The 17981-nt window shown below is 44.0% G+C and overlaps 1 long non-coding RNA gene across 3 annotated transcripts in view; it reads left to right on the forward strand.

Annotated features, from left to right (window-relative positions):
- The window catches only part of LOC309841137, a 124698-nt gene that overhangs the window by 63433 nt on the left and 43284 nt on the right, over positions 1-17981 (forward strand). The window contains exons 2-4 of one of the 3 annotated variants that reach the window (XR_014298971.1): positions 811-942; positions 5616-5778; positions 9769-9842. This is a non-coding gene — a long non-coding RNA (uncharacterized lncRNA). Of the gene's footprint in view, positions 1-810; positions 943-5615; positions 6397-9768; positions 9843-17981 lie in introns of those variants that run through there. The other 2 variants (XR_014298972.1, XR_014298970.1) reach the window with 2 other exon arrangements.

Raw genomic sequence — 17981 nt, forward strand, 5'->3', positions numbered from 1 at the left:
CACCGGAGTGTCATTTCTCAAAGAACTGTAGGGATCCCTTGTTACACAAGCCAGTTACTACCTCCACGTAGTCTTACAGTTTTTGTTACTCTTCTTTTCTCCAACAGCTCTGAGCACCGTACCTAGCACATGTTAGGTCTAAATACTTCTTGATCGAGGGCTTGCTAGAAGTCATAAATACCCAAGGTTTATTAGTAATGACTAATTTTTCTAAGCAGGTTCTAACTAAGCCCAGCTAGAGAGAAGGTAGAGGAGGAGGTAGCTCTTGCAAGAGGGACAGAGGTAGGAAGAAAGAGCGGGTGGGAGGGAGGAAGAACGAAAAATATTTTCATCTGATTTGGGGAAATAAAACAGGGTAGCTTCTAGGCTCTTAGATTCAGAAAGGAGAATGGAAATAAGAGAAGTGGATTTGTTGAATACCTATCATGTGCCAGATACTCTGATAGGTTGTCGGAATTTTAAAATTTGATCTGTAGGCGTGTCTGCCTTCTTCCTGATATAAGGGTACCTTTCAAAAGTAAGTATCAAAGAGACTAAGAAGAAAATGTTTCTTTCACAACAGACCTTACAGAAGTCTTAACACTTAGCAACACCAAATCCTCAGTCATGTACACTTTCCTGGATTTTGACACCAAAGTAACCTTTAAATGAGTAATAAAATATTATTCAACTAATGATATTATCAAGCTTTGAAGTTAAATAATATTAGGTACAGCACATACATTTTTCTTAGGCATTTAATTCTTAAAAGCTTGTCTTCGCTTTTAACTTTTTTTAAAGATTTTTTTTTTTAATTGATTTATTTGACAGAGCACGAGTGCACGAACAGGAGGAGCAGCAGAGGGAGAAGCAGGCTCTCCACAGAGCAGGGCTCATCAGTCCCAGGACCCCGGGATCATGACCGGAGCTGAAGGCCGACGCTTAATCGACTGAGCCACCCAGGTGTGTGCCGCTGCTTGTAACTTTTAAAGTCTAATTATTTTAATTAATTTTTTTGAAAAATACCAAAAGTAGGAAGGAGTCTCTACTTTAATCAAGGTCTCTAATACAATGACAGTCTCCCATGATCCTGAGATCAGGACCTGAGCCAAAACCAAGAGTCTGCCCGACTGACCCAGGCACCCAGCCCCAGGCCCCAGAGACAAGGGTTCTAAGCTACGAGCTGAGCTGGGCTGAGCTGGGCAAGCTTATTGCCCTAACCAATGTTAACCTCTCCGTGATGCTTAACATTTAATGGCCTTTAATTCTGCATTTAAAGAACGGGGCTTGGAATGTATTTCCGTTGGGAAAGGGAATCTGTTGACTTAATTTCACAGAGAAATCCAAGCCTGATACCAGATCACAGATCTCTATGAGGGCAAATGCACTGAATTCTTAACGTGCCTGTGATGGGCTGCACTCACTGGGGAGAACTGGGAGATCTGACAGCGCAGGGGTTAAAGCGGGTCTGGAGGAGAAGCTTCAAAGGCAAACAGGCCTCTAGAGAGTTTTCCATGTGGTTCACTGTTTACGGACCATAACCTCACACGCCCTCACCATCACCTCTTGGCACCTATAAAGCCTGACTTATTTTATAAGCCTTGAAAATGTACATCACATGAACATCATATGCTGCTAGTTTGGGACCTAACTGAAAAAAGAAACTATTTTGTTGGTGGTGGGTTTTTAGCTTTGATTTGTGCAATTTCCAAGAGGCCCTTTTTCTTCATTCTGCAGCTCAGACTCTGGCCACTAGAGGGAGCTGCTGCCTCAGTTGTAAGACACACTGACCGGCAGGCCCTCACTCTCATCCCTGTGACTATTGGGTATGGTTTTATACCGATTCCCTCAGAAGCATAAATCGATCATTAATCCAGTCAGCTCTTTCATGACTTGAAAAATAGACTGTCCTGGCCTCAGAGTCGTATGGATGGACACAGCCCTGCTCGCCAGGATGAGTTCTCGGGGACCTGGTTTCTTTCTGTAGCCTAGCTGATGATTGTCTGTCTCCTTGGCAACAAGACTGTTTCCCTACTTAGAGAGGGAGATGAACGGAGCGAGTCCCCACAGGTAATCCCATCAGTAAGCAGGTCAAAAGTATAACCCTGCTTCCCCCAAACAATACTCATCTCCCAAAGCCTCCCCAGGTGCTAGATGACATAAAACAGGAACCCGGGTTCGATATGGACGTTTGGAGTGGGCTTTGGTGGCTGCTGTGCTCTGTGCCAGCGGAGACCCAGATCTCAAGTATGTCAAAGCAAGAAGAAATTCATGAAACTATGATCTTCAATGAGGAAGGAAGGACAGGTTGAATAAAATTTCTTTGGGAAAATGAAAATCTTCTAATTGGCTTCTATGAGCGATTTGTGGTCTCAAGCACATTCTAACAATCTTTCCATGGTCCATCCACAAGAAGAATGAACAGAGAGGGGAAGAGACCTTAAAATATTTGTAGAAAATAGAAGAGGAAAATTTCTACCTCTCCCGGAAGTTTTAAGATTTATGAATCTTAAATAAATATCAATTTCTGAATCATTCGTTTGTTTCAAATTCATGTCTTATTCATTCATTCAAGAAAATTAAGTGCTTTTTATCTGCCAGGTTCTAAGTACTAGATATAGAATCTTTATTGCTTTTTTTCTCTTTATGCTTTTTAAATTTTAAATTTTTATTTTGAGATAATTGTAGATTCATATTCAATTGTAAGAAAAAGCAAATCAGGGGCACCTGGGTAGCTCAGTAGGTTAAGGGTCTAACTCTTGATTTTGGCTCAGGTCATGATTTCAGGGTCGTGAGATCAAGCCCTTCACTGGGGTCTGCACTGAACATCCCCACCGGCTCACGAGTGAGCTCTTTGTCTCTCTCTGTCTCTCTCAAAAAAAAAAAAGAGAGAGAGAGAAAGAGAGAGAGAGAGAGATTGAGAGAGAAAGAAAAAGAAACAAGCAAACAAATTTAATTTTGCCATTTTAAAGTACCTTATTTCCTTCTGGTTTAGAATTTAGTCTTTGGGTTAATTACTCAGAATTTAAATTTCGGTGATGTGTTGTTACTTAATTTGTTTAGTTCCCCACCCCCCTCCCATCAGTGGAATTGGGGCTGTGAGCAAGTTGGTTTCTCTATAGACAGGTAAAGAATAATTACATGTTTATACACAGGAGGTTTAGAGGAGAAATTTCTACCCTGCTTAACCCTGGGGTCTTGGAATGGACTTTGAAGTGTATCTGGTCCGACTGACACTGCGTTGAGAGGACTCAGTGAGCATATGTGAGGACATTCCCTTAGCTCTTTGCTTTCACTGAGAATTCCCTTTGTTGGTGACTTTCCGTTTTCCGCTGCGCCAGCTGGTCGTGACTGGTTGCAACATCTCTAACAAAACACACTGGATTCTGTTTTAAAGTCCCAGGGTCGTGTTTAAAAAGCCAAAAATAAAATGATGTTGTAGCATCTGATGTTTTCAGATACTTACACTACTCTCCTCCTTTCTAAAAATAACAGAGATAAGTAGATTTTTAAAGTTCTGTTCTTCAAACAGCACAATTCAGAGACCAATAAAGTTCTAGCTTAGGCACACCTGACTCCAGAGAATTCAGCGGTCTAGACGCAGCCCATACCCTTCCATCCAGCATGACAGACAGACGGATGGAGACAGAGTTTGACTCTCTCCTCCTGCCTCATGGTCAAGCACAGTCAAGACAGCCACTGAGTAACTACTTTCTCTTTACCTTCAAGAGATTCTCATCGGGGATTCTTCCCCCCATTTCGTGGGCCTCTGAAATATATAGAACCAAACGTACGTGACCACCTCACTTGAGTGTGTACACCAGTTAGCCTGAATGAGCGCCTGCGTGTGTTATGCAAGTCGGGTGTGTCTGAAGCGGGAGCTCACACTTGGTTTTGTTTTCTTTTCTGTCTATATTCCTCTAGCTTGACTTCTACACCTGTCTTTAAGTTTTGTTTTACGTCATCAAGTATTTTTGTTACTCGGCTTCCCCAGAAGACCAGGATATTAATCAACTTTTTGCTCTCAGCTGCTCAGCCAAACATTTATTTACCTGTCTTCAAATTATTTGCTCAAATTATATCTTCTAAGAAAAATGAAGTAGAGGGAAAATAAGTAAGGAGGAAAAAATCCTGCTCTTGAGGACTAAAATCACCTTTCATAAAATAACTAGTAAATACTGGAAACTGTGACTACAGGTAGCAACCAAGTACACATTTCAATGAGGCATTTTTACTCAGTCCATGTGGCTAGAACTTCGGTTTAAAGTTGTAACCAAACTCGAGTGAAACAAGAATAAGGTTTCATCTCTATAAGATCAGGAAGCATGTCTTCTTTTAACACATATTTCTGCTTTCTTTTCATGCATACTCACCCAGGTAGAACAACCACATTAACTTATTTCTAAAGTGAAATGAATGTGTGATGTACCCTCCAACAACGAGAGCCTTAAGAACCAAAATGACAGTGCTCACGTGGCACATGACGAGTTGCTTGAAGACTTTTGGCAACTCAAAGGCAAATTCAAGGTCAGAGTTGGAAAACCTCTTCTGGTAAACTGTAAAATAACTAGGACCCCCTCCCTTTGGGCCATATACACAATCCTAAGACTCACTAGGACATATCTGTACTGAGATAAATAAGATAATCTGGACTCGAAGTCCGAGTGCCCAGCAATACCCCTCTCTGATAATCCTTCACTTTAAAATGACAAGTTCTAGTTCATTGTCGATTCCAGTGATTTGTTCTTTATCTCTCTTGTTAAAAATGCCTATATTCCTTAGCTTTTTCCAGTCAAGGGACTGAATGTCTATCTTTGAGGTCCTGGGGAAGACTGTAAGCATCATACCATGCTCTGTGGAATGGGCTCAGAATAGCTTGTCATATATTATCATAAAAACAGGTTGTCATCAATAGAATAATTGCTGCATGAGTACATCTTGGAACAAGTGAGACGTCTCAAGCTTTTCTATTGTAGTCAATCCTTATGCTCCCCACATAAAACAAATGCCTTCTGGGATTTTTTTTTTTTTTTTTTTTTTGCAAGACACAACTTTCTCTGGTTCATATTTCTTAGTTTTCAGCATAAGGTATCTGAATGATAAAAGAAGCCAGTGGTTCTGGCTATAGAGAAGATACTGTAAGCAGCCACTGATGATTTATACAGTGCATGAATGAAAAAAGTTGCGCACATAATGAAATACTGGCGAGTTGTCCTCATTACCATCATAATATTTGGCCCTGAAATTCAATAACTCCTTCTGCATATAGATGCTAGGGAGCATTTTAACATTAATTAAAAGCCCCAGTGGTAGTGGATGAAAGGGATACTGTTCATGCAACTTTACATATAAGAAACAGTCACAGAGATTAAGAAAGTGACCTGGACAGATTTTTTTAATTATTCATAATGCCACAATATGTCACTGGTAAAAATGGAAATAAGCGTAGCCGCCCACAGCCACCACGGGACTCGGCGGTGGCCTCGTAATGGAATAGAGGCCTGGTAATTAGGCCTTCTGGTTTCTACAGATGTTCTCACTCACTCTTCTGCCCTGCATTCCCTCAGCACTAATGAATTCGGGATTAATTTGCAATAGATGATTAAAAAGTAAAAAGCTTTCTTCAACTCCTTTAGGGCAGAAACCGGTTCTTTCATTTTCCCTGAAATTTCCCTGGATTTCGCCAGCTCAGCCTCACGACGTGTGAGTCAAGAAGGCTTCCTTACTTCAAGATTCCTCATGGTCTCTGCTACGCTGCTGGACACCATGGAGCTCTGAGAAGGAGTATTGTTTGCACGTGTATGTGACCATTAAACCCCTATGTCATGGGTGCGGCAGGCGGAGTAATGGCCTCCCAAAGATGTCCATGTCCATGTCCATGGAAACTTACACCGTAAAGGGAATTAAGATAGCAGATGCAAGTAAGGTTGCTAATCAACTGACCTCAAAATACCGAGGTTATCCTGGATGGCGTAGGAAGGATCGATGTAATCAAAAAGGTCTTTTTATTAAAAAGTGGAATTGGACGGCAGAAAAGGGTCATTTTAAGAGTGATACATACAGAAGGAACCCTCGTGTCCTGTTGGTGGGAATGTAAATTGGTGTAGCCCCTGGAAAGCAGGTTCCTCAAAAAATTAAAAACAGAGGGGCACCTGGGTGGCTCGGACAGTTAGGCTGACTCTTGACTTCAGTTCAGGTCATGATCTCAGGGTCGTGAGATCAAGCCCTGCACTGGGCCCTGTGCTCAGTGGGGAGTGTACTGAGACTCTCTCCCTCTCCCTCCGCCCCTTTTCCCCCATGTTCACACTCTCTTTCTCTCAATAATAATAATAATAATAATATCTGAATCTTTTTTAAAAAATTAAAAACAGAAATACCATGTAATCCAATAATTCCATTACTGGGCATTTACCTAAAGAAAACAAAAACATTAAATTGAAACAATATGGTGCACCTCTATGTTCACTGCAGTATTATTTACAGTAGCCAAACGGAAGCAACGTTTAGTGTCCATCGAGAGATGAATGAATAAAGAAGATTGAGATCGTTCGATCTATCTATCTACACACACAACGAAATGTCACTCCATCATAAAACAGGATGAGGTCCTGCTGGCTGTGACAACATGGCCGGACCTAGAGGATATAATGCTAAGTGAATTAAGTCAGACTGAGAAAGACAAATACCATATGATTTCACTTCCGTGTGGAATTTGAAAAACAAATGAATAAACAAGAAGCAGAACCAGAGCTATAAATACAGAGAACAAAGTGCTGATTGCCAGCGGCTGGAGGGCAGGGGGGTGGTGGTCAATGGTCAAATGAGTGCAGGGGAGTGGAGGTTACAGGCTTCCAGATACAGAATGAGTGAGTCATGGGAATAAAAGGCACAGCGTAGGGAATATAGACAGCGACATCGTACTAGTGTTGTATGGTGACAGGTGGGTAGCTACACTGTGGTGAGCACAGCCTAACACAAATGCTGAATCACTATGTCATTTCCCTGAAATTAACATATCAGGGTATGTCAACTATATCCGAATTCAAAGAAAAAAATTATTTTAAATATTGTATTTATTTATTTGATGGGAAGGGGGCGGGGAACTCAAGCAGGGGCAGCAGCAGAGGGAGAGGGAGAAGCAGGCTTCCTGCTGAGCAGGGAGCCCGACACAGAGCTCGATCTCGAACCCCAGGATCATGACCTGCGCTGAAGGCAGACACTTCACCGACGGAGCCACCCAGGTACCCCCAGAGAAAAATGTTTTAAGAGTGATGCAGTATAAGAAACACTACAGGCCATTGCCAAACTTGAAGACGAAGGAGACAAAGGAACGCGGGCAGCCTATAGAAGCTGCAAAGGGGAAGGAAAGAGAGCCTTCCCCAGAACCTCTAGGGGAACACAGCCTGGCCAACACCTCTATTTTAGCCCAGGTGGGCCCATTTCAGGCTTTCCACCAGCACTGTAAGCAAAGAAAATTTGTGTTGCAATAAGGCACCACGTTTGCGGGATTTATCACAATAGCTGTAGGGAACGAATCCAGCGGGCCACCCATTAACATCTCACTGACAGCTCTCAGAATTACAGTTCTGTGTTACAGTATGGGGAGGAGAATCTATTCTGCCTGCAACAGGGGCCCACAGCAGACTGGCAAGCAGTAAATATTATAGATTGAATAATTCATCTTTATGGTGTGAAAATTATGGGTACTTGGTCTTTGGGCCAGCCAGTCTGTTAGCCTCCCTATCCCACTACCTGCACATTTTTCATTGTATAATAATAATTCCCATTAACCATTTTGAGTCGTGCAGTAAAAATGTGTTGACTTTAAATGATGTTGTTATAAGTGGTGTGAAACAGGTTGGTGCATCTCAAAGTGCCATGTGCTTGCAAACCATCGGGAGAACGCCCTTGAAATGCAGCTCTGATCCCATAGGTCTCGGGAGAATCTGGAAGTATGTATTTCTAACAGGTGCCCGTGCTGGGGATCTGTGCCCTGCGGCTTAGATAGGACAGAAAAAGGGGACAGCACATGTCAGACCCCGCTTGAGTCCCTGTTCTAGAGTGTTCCTTTTTTTTTTTTTCTTTTAAAGATTTTTATTTATTTATTCGACAGACAGATTACAAGTAGGCAGAGAGGCAGGCAGAGAGAGAGGGAGGAAGCAGGCTCCCTGCCGAGCAGAGAGCCCGATGCGGGGCTCCATCCCAGGACCCTGAGATCATGACCTGGGCTGAAGGCAGAGGCTTTAACCCACTGAGCCACCCAGGCGCCCCCTGGATTGTTTCTGTCCTCACAGGTAGAATTGGTAGCAACCTCCCTTTGCCTCTGCTGTTCATGATCTTAAGCAGAAGATAGTCAAGCAATTTTAGTTTAATACTTAGAAGACTCCGTTAGAAGCTTCTAGTTAATATAGAACATCTTTAATTTTAAAGTGAATGTATTCTCATGAGAGACAATTTGTAAAACAGAAGAAAGAAGAATAATATTAATCATCCACAGCCCTAGCACCCAAAGATATACCCTATTAACATTTTACTGCTTTTCCTTCAAGTCTTCTTTCTCTGCATAGTTTCTGTTTTACATATCTGAAATCATGTTGCATATCTCAAGTTTTTATCTACGTTTCTGTACATAAATACATATAGGCGAGGCGGATTGAATCATTGTTCACAATTCCTCACTCCCGCCTAATGGAATTGCACATCCGCACTGTTGCCGCTCTGGTGAAGGGTCCAGTCCCTCACCCCCTTCTAACAGAAATATGCATTCGCTCTTGTCAAGCTGGGACACAGAGAGTACTTACCCTCCATGCCTTGACTTTGAACTTGGCCAAGTGACTTAGGTCGATCAAAACAATATTGCGGTCAGTATAGGTTTTATCATTGGGTATGGCAAGGCCCACAGATAAGGAAACAACCTTCGCTGGCAAGAAAGTTTGTTCTGGCCACAGATCTTGAGAGAAGGGGGATTGCCGTACCACTGGCCACACAGGGAAGCCCCGGGCTCAGTCAGGAGGCGAACGGCCTGATGGGAAAATGTGAGCAACAGCTCTGTGGTGGTTTCTGTGGGGAGGAATGAGCAAAGATGGATCTGCAGGGTTGGTGAGTTTGAATAATTTCAGTGCGCTCTGTGGCCTTGGGGCGGCCCCTTAGTTGTTTGGTCCCTGGCCACAGGGCCATTGGGCCAAGGGGATGTCTGCCTCAGAGCTTGATAAAGGAGATGGTAGGGGTTAAGGCCTCTGAATTGGCTTGCATCTGAAAGGTGCTATCTCTAGGAATCAGCTAACCTTGGAAGAGCAGTCCGTCCAAGGTCAACAAGACAGAAGCTGTCAAAGCCTCCAAAATACAGAATAAAGATGCCATGAAGACCTCCTGGCCCAAGCAGAGGCTTGGAATGTGCTGTGGTGGGTGGACGCATTCTCTTGAAATGCGGTTGTCCTTGAGGAGAAGCGCTCACACGGCCAGCGCCGGAGAAGGACCACCGGCGGAGCGGACTCCCTGCTCAAGGCCGGGAGCGAGCCGGGCCCTATCCAGTGTACACAGTGAGAAACCGGTGTTTACTGCTGCAGGCCGCTGAGAGTTTGCAATGGTTCGTTACATGGCAATAGCTGAGTAAGACAGAAATTATTAGCGGAGGTGGGGTGCTGCTGTAACCAATCCCCAAATATGTATCACTGGCTTTGGGACTGGGGAGAAGCCAACCAGGAAATTGTTATTGGAGCTTGGAAAAATGTTGATCCATGTTAAATAGCAATGGCACTTTTTTTTTTTTTTAAACTGTTACTGCCCCAGAGTGAGAGACAGACAATGGCCGTGATAAAGTTGGAATGATGAGTCCGCAAGTCTCCAGGCACAGTGTGGACGTGGTGAGTGACTCACTGCAAATTTAAAAACATATGATAAGATGTAAGAGATGAGGTCAGACAAAACATGGTTGGTTTGTAAATAAAACTGAGAATGAATAGCCACAGCTCAGAAAGCCTAGGATTTACAGGGAGGAAAAGTTACACTGTATTGAGAAAAATGCTGTCAGTTGAATTAAAAGTGATCGTGACTCTTTGAGATATACAGATACCTCTGGGTTCCTCCCTGACCCCAAACTCCCTTTAGACAGGAAGCAAGCTGAGAAGCCTGCCCAGCCACTGAACTGGACATATGCTCCACTGCCACGTTCAGACGGGGCCAGGGAAGGAATTTTGGCAAAGAAAGACTTCCTGAAGAGTGGAAACAAGGGTCTGGGGAGAAGTGAGATGGGTCTGGGAGCAGTTCCCGGGGAGCAGTAATGGAGTCTAGTCCAAGAACATTCCCTACCCCCAAGGTAGAGGAACCTGGCAGCATTTGCCTACCAGGATTTCACCATCCTATAAACTCATGACTGCTATAGGCTTCTCCCTCTTCCCCTGTTAGAGTGGGGGTGTTCATTGTGGTCATCTTGTCCCTGTTCCACTTTTCTGGGTCGTGTGTGGGAGGGGACAGATAACTTGTCTTTTTGGTTCAAAGGTCTCCAGACCGAGAGGAATCACATTTGGAGTTGACGTAAATAGAGCAATGCTATCTTTCTAGCCCGATGGCATCATAGAACAAGATTTGGGGGATGTTGGGTTGGGAACGAATATCTGTGGGAAGGATGTGAATAACAGTGATGGAGACCAGACTGTGGTAGACCGAATGGATGGAGACCAGACTGTGGTAGACCGAATGACTGGCGCCAGTTCTTTATTCCCTAGCAGTAGAATGATGTACCCACATTCTCGCCACACTCTCATGGCAGGAAGCGTACTTCCTTCCTCACCCCTTGACTTTGAACTTGGCCCTATGACTTATGGTGGCCAATGAAAAGTCATCAGCCTTGAGGCAAGTAGACACTTAAAGTGTGCTGCATATATGCTCTGACCCTCTTGCTGTCTTCTGCCCCGGGAGTCTGCCAGGAGAGGAACTTGCCCTGGGTAACAGGTCCCCCTTCAGCCTTGGGCTCCAAAATGAATACAGTGTCTCATACATGAGCCTGAAATCAAAACCAGCTTTTCTGAGCCCCAAAGCAGAGCCCCACCCCAGCTCTCCTGCAGACGTGTGCATGAGAACTAGATGTGTGTTGTTGCTCCGCGCCCGGATTTAGTGCCTGTTTGTTATGCGGCGTTATTGAGCAATGGCAGACTAAGACATGCATCTTTCTACACCATTACATATTCTTTCCTTAGGAATACTTGGGTGAATATATCAATTCTTTCGAGTAGTTTCACTTAGCTACCCATTCGATTTTGAGACATTAAGGCTTATTCTCAGGTGTTTGGGGGACGGGGTTGGGGCACGGATTAGAGGGCCTCTATTTTTTGCCTCTTTTAACAACCCTATAATAACATATTGACACGTAAAATTTTTCCATACTTTGGTTTATTTTTATAGGGTTCAAACTGGATAATAGTAGCTCCATCCTACGGTTGTTGTGGAAATTAAAAGACACAAAATACACAAAGTGCCAGGCATATTATTTGTGATATAAGGAACACTCAATAAGTGATTGTTTTTACTATTTTTTGTTGTAAAGTCTTAGAAGTTCAAAAAAAAAAAAAATTCAAAGCTCTGGACAGGGAACGTAAAGCTGTTCTCCCAAAGAGCTATAACAGTTTACATCACGAGTAGAAGCATAAGAGTTTTAACCTACCAAAAAAAAACTGCGACTGTTAAAGCCTTTCGCAATTTTAACAGGTAAGAAATAGTATCTCACGGATATTCTAATTTGTATAGCTTTTATTACAGAGAAGGTAGAATTTTTTTTAATGAATTTCCTAATGGATGTATGCTCCTCTGTGAATTTTCAGCTAACATATCCATTTCCGTTCATCGTTCTGAGGCTAGTCTTCCTCGGGTCTGACAGGCTTCCCTGGTGCCAAAAGCCTGACTAATTTCTGGGTGATTCAGAGTCACAAACTTTTAGCTAGTGCCGTGTGTTGATGGGATAGTATGTCAGATGAACCAGGGTCAATAAAATATATCATTGGGATGTATTTGAACTGTTTCTTTTTACTTTTTTTTAAATCTAACTACCAGAAAATGTGAAATTCCATATTTCTCTAGAGCAGTGGTGCTCAGACCTTTGAATGCTGCTTGCCTGAAATTGTCTATGGTCACACCTCATCACCCTCCTGCTGGGTCCTCCCGACACTGTCTCCCGCACAGCGCATCAGCTATGGCCTATCTAGAATGACAATACCTTCTAGATAGCGCCGTGCTGAGTCCGGACCCCCCACTTCCATGTCTCTGCTCAATTTCATCCCTATTTTACCCACCTCTTCCTCATGCAGTTTGCTCCTCTCGTGACTAACCCCCCGTGTCTAGGAAGGATCTATTCCTGAGCGAAATAGCAAACTTGATAAAGATTTTCAACCGTACAAAGTATGTTTGTCTATTTTTCTATTATCGATTTGTGCATATCTCCTTATTCTGTTTCTTTCATTTGAAACGTATGATTCTGCAAAGGCCTTTTTACTGTTTTGCCGTTGAAAGGTCACAAATATACGAGGCTACTAAACAATTTTCTATGTTTTCTATGTTTTCCAAATTCCCCTGCCTCTGCGCCCCCCTCTCCGACACAACCCTGAATCTTCTGAAACCACATTAGTGTAGACAACCATAGGTTATACATGTGGCTACTGACACTCAAAAGCTCCCCCCCAGCACCATCTCCCCTTAACCAAAATGTCACAGACATTGGCTCTTAATTCCTGGGCTTTTTTAGTCTAGAGGGCAGGGTAGGTATGTGTTAACCCCACAGAGACTCTTGAAAAGCCATTCCTGAAAGAGTCCAGAAAAAGAAATCCTTGCTAAGGTAAGACAGAATTCTGAATGTGTCAAAAGAGATGATCCTATGTCACTTGGAAATTCAACCTCGTTTTTTAGAGACATGGCTCTTTCCTGGTGGTCTAAATCGTCATGTTTGTGGGACTTTTTCACCGCAGGGAAATATCTGCAGCACATTTTTAATGCCAGACCAGCTTCCTCCTGGGCTCTACCCCTACCTGGCCCACTGCTTTTCTCCCTCCGCTGACATCCCCCTGGGCCCTGGGGAATTCAAGCCAATTTGAATATGTAATCATGTGGAGTCCTCAGCTCAAGCGTGCTCTCTGGGGGGTTCTCTGGCTTCTACCCAGTTCCCTGCGACTAGTTTTCTAAGTGTCTTTGAGAGATGCTGAGAAGACCATGTTGACTGTTAACCTTTTAACAGCTTAGTCATTTTCTGCTCACACTGGCTGGAAGCCCAGCCTCTGCAGAATGTACAGGAAGTGGGCAAAGGAAGTTTCTTCCCTTCTAAGATTCACTAGGGCTCACTTTCCACTGCCTGAGGGAGAGAATTGAACAGGCTTTGACTCAGTGTAATTTTTAAAGCATTCATTATTCCGACAACAGAGTTCCATGAAACCAGCATTTATTCCTTTTGTGCAAGTCCTAGAGAGTTCCCCCAAAACATATTATAATACCAGGAAGTAAATAATCATTGCCTTGTTTTCAGAATATGAGAAATTTCTGCAAAGACGCCTAAATATTATGATTGACTTAAAACTAGATGAGTTGATGTGTAGGAATTTACAACATCCAAGTACTTCTCTGATTGAATCTGTTTCTAAAACGTAAAATCTCAAAAGGTAGGGCATTCGTCTTAAATAGCAATTTAGAAAGGGGTGCCTTGGTATTCCAGAATGTGATTTAAACACCAGGGTGCTCAGTGCAGAGGGAAGGGCCTCCCTCTGGATTTAACAGACCAACATGCACCTGCTACCAGTCTTGAATATGTGACAATGGAGAACTATACCAGTAAACGTCAGGATGGCACTCAGCATTCTTTCCTCCACGTAGTCTCATCGGTGTGGACCCATTTAACCTTCGAGGACATGTCTGGGAGACGGATATTATTAGTCTTAATTGTGGATGCTGTGAGCGTTGAGACTTTGTTCCCGTTCCCACTAACGGTCTAAGAATAACCCATCTTTCTTGAACTCGAGCATAGCCACTCGGGTCAGAACTTCTCCAGGTGGAGCACGCACTATTTTTAGGTGGGGCTCCATGAGGCAGCTGTGATGCAAAGTGTCACAAGTGCATGCCTTTTTGACTCGTGCTCTTCCCCTTCTCCAAACTCCTGGCACCGTGGCACCAAGGGCATCTGGGACACGCCGTGCCAGCATGGTGCACATGTCCCATCTCTTCAGCGTGGCTGTAAGTCGCCGGAGGCTTATGATATGTGAAACCTGATCGCCGGGCTCTGATCAACCTGCATCAGCGAATGTTCATCCATAATGGGCTTCCGTCAAATTTCTGAGGCCGCCATGTTGCATCACCATCCAGAGCCCAGGGCAGGACCATGGATGGAGAGAGACACCCAGTCAAGCGACAGTTCGAGGAGAAACTGGAATGGAAGAGTGGCTGGGCCTCCCTGTCATGGCTAGAGGATTCTAGATAGGAGGCAGAGTCCACACCAAGGCATCAGAGAAATTTTCGGTTTGGGTGACCAGTATTTCTTAAGACTCTTGCCAAGGAAAAAGTGCTCCATATCACTCAGCATCAGGGAAATACAAATCAAAACCACAATGAGATATCACCTCACACCAGTCAGAATGGCTAAAATCAACAAGTCAGGAAATGACAGATGCTGGCGAGGATGCGGAGAAAGGGGAACCCTCCTACACTGTTGGTGGGAATGCAAGCTGGTGCAGCCACTCTGGAAAACAGCATGGAGGCTCCTCAAAATGTTGAAAATAGAACTGCCCTATGACCCAGCAATTGCACTACTGGGCATTTACCCTAAAGATACAAACGTAGTGATCCAAAGGGGCACGTGCACCTGAATGTTTATAGCAGCAATGTCCACAATAGCCAAACTATGGAAAGAACCTAGATGTCCATCAACAGATGAATGGATCAAGAAGATGTGGTATATATACACAATGGAATACTATGCAGCCATCAAAAGAAATGAAATCTTGCCATTTGCGACGACGTGGATGGAAGTAGAGCATATCATGCTTAGTGAAATAAGTCAAGCAGAGAAAGACAACTATCATATGATTTCCCTGATATGAGGAAGTGGTGATGCAACATGGGGGCTTAAGTGGGTAGAAGAAGAATCAATGAAACAAGATGGAATTGGGAGGGAGACAAACCATAAGTGACTCTTAATCTCACAAAACAAACTGAGGGTTGCTGGGGGGAGTGGGGTTGGGAGAAGGGGGTGGGATTATGGACATTGGGGAGGGTATGTGCTTTGGTGAGTGCTGTGAAGTGTGTAAACCTGATGATTCACAGACCTGTACCCCTGGGGATAAAAATATATGTTTATAAAAAATAAAAAATTTTTAAAAAAAGACTCTTGCCAAGGACTCTTGTATCTAGAGCCCTTTCCCTGACAGCACCCTGCCCCCCACCATTGCTGTCTGCCTCAAGTGCTACCCATGGCTTCTCCTCTCCTTTCTGGCAGCACAAACCAACAGGCCTTGCCTGAGAGCAGTAGAATTAGAGAATCTCCAATTTGGCAGGACCCTTTCATGCGAATATCTAAGACCCTACCCCGTTCTTGTCGTCGTTGTTTTTAATTTTGCTGCTACAAGAATAAAGAATTTGATGTGGGTGTGGGGATAGGGCCACGTTGGCACATTTTTTCTGGCTGTTTCCCCTTTTCCAAGGCTGTGGGTAACTCTGAGCTCATTGCCTCGGGAAGGGCTGCAGCTGGTCAGAAAGTGGAAATAACCAATGGACACTTTTTGTCTCTTGTCTGGGGGTGGGGGGTTGGCACTTAGGGTTTTGGAGATGACTTGAAGACAGAATGTGTGGGAGAAGCAGGGGTCAAAGGGACATCACTTCTTCCAGTCCCTTCCTAGAATAGGATATCCTGTGGTTTGAGGGAGGAAACACTGAGAACTGAGAGAATGACGAGTCCAGGAGCCAAGTAAGTGCCCTTCTTTCTAGGCAGTACCCCCGGGGGAGGTGGCAGGACCCTGAAGAGGAAATGGCTTCTTACAGAGTCTCAGCACAGTGGCCCGTCACCTCTTAAAGTTTCCCGGCCTTTAAGTGATGCAGCCACAGATTGATGTGTGTGACCCCATCCGGGGTCATGATGCAGGCCAGATGCTGTCTCAGGGTAAGCCAAGGTGAGCAGGCAGCTGAGGCCCAGAAGGCTCCCGCTCCCCTGATTTCCTGGCCAAGGCACATGTAAATCCCTCCAGGGCCTTTTTCTCAGCCCCCCCAGAAAGAGGGTGAAATTAAAAATTACCTGAGCTTGTTACTCTTCACCTGAAAGGAGGAGGATTGAGTGTAGAATTGAGTTGAGTTAAAAAATTCTTGTTTCTCTAGAGTAACTGAGTCTGTGAACCAAGAGCCACCCATCTACTGTACATGTAAAACACCTATAACTACATAATAAATGGCCAGCTGTTATCTGTAATAACATAATAATAGTATCTATTAATACTATTATATCAGTGAATTTGAAGTCACCTACAAAATCAGAAAGGTGATCTTTCACACAGATGACAGCCAGTCGGCCGCCACGTGGTTCCTACGTCCAGATAGAAAAACGTTGATCGAGTTTATTGCTCTTTCAAAATCCACTCTTAAAAAAAAGAAAAATGTTAAAGACGTACTGTCACTTTAGGGGAAAGAGGGAAGAAGAGAGGGCGGAGTGTAGGGCTTCGTTCCCTGGAGACTGGTCCTTGTCTCTGTTTCGCTCAGCCCTCTGCCGGTTCTTGGGCAAGTAGAGGAACGCGCATGTGTTTCTGTTACAGTTGGCACTCTGCTGGGTTTGACCGTTCATTCCAACTGTGTGACTTCTGAGTCCCGGTTACATTAACAAGATTCTGGCCGCCCGCTTTATGTCAGAGCATCAGCTCATCCAAAAAAAATTTTTTAAGGAGAGAAAGAAAGACTACCTGTGCATGAGTCGGGGTGGGAGTTGTGGGGCAGAGGGAGAGAGAGAGACTCTTGTGCTCAGCACAGAGTCCACTGTGGGCCTGGATCTCACAACCCCGAGATCATGACCTGAGCCTAAATCAGAGTCGGACGATTAATGGACTGAGCCACCCACGCACCCCACCTCATCCAAAATTTGGTCAACACATGTCTCTCGGTCCTCATCACCAGCCCCTTTGTTCCTTCCTGACATAGCAGCGCCACCTTTGTTCTAGTCTCAGCTCTCCTCCACACCCCTCTGAGATACCCCGGCCCTGTGAAAACTGAACAACCGTGTGAGCTGATGATTCCCGGATCAGCGTGAGTGGAGTGAACGGAGAAATACAGATTGCAGAGTTGGATGAGTCTTCAGGACACTGAATTGATATGGATTGGGGATATCGTCAAACTTCACTAAAGTCGAAGGCCCAAGGACCCAGAAGTATAAGCGGAAAGGGAACAGGAAGACCTGTCCCTTCTCTCTTGGTACTCTCCTATGAGACTGGAAAATCGGTCCTTAGGGAGAAGTTCTACCCAAGGCATCTGGATGACAGCTGTCTATTTAGTGAGAAATGTTGGACAATGATGCAGACAAAGAATAGGACTTCATTTTCATAGAAGAATTGAGGACTTCATACCTTCTTTCTTTGTGGGCCACCCTTTTACTAGAAGTCTAAGTGGAGCTGCCCCTGGTTTAGTGGTGATAGGAGTGAAGCTACTGACGGCTAAAACTTCCAATCACTCCAAGATACACACACACACACACACAATGGGAGCAGGACTTCCACTACTACTATATTTTCCAGGGTTATTAAAATAAACTGACCTGGAATTTAGAATTGATGTTGAGGAAACATTATCTATATTATATGATGTTGAGGAAACATTACTATATTAGGTGTAGAAATTGTATAATAATGAAATGGTCTGTAGGCAAAATATATCCTCTCTCTGGCTACCGTTCTCTAAATAGAGCTTTCTTGGTTAATACTGAGTACATTAAAGTCAGTAATGATAGCAGTTTATAGAATGGAATATCACTGTTAAATTCCAAATAACTGATGAAATACCAA

This window comes from Mustela nivalis (genome assembly GCF_964662115.1).
Source record: "Mustela nivalis genome assembly, chromosome: 9".
In the NCBI taxonomy this organism is placed as follows: Eukaryota; Metazoa; Chordata; class Mammalia; order Carnivora; family Mustelidae; genus Mustela; species Mustela nivalis.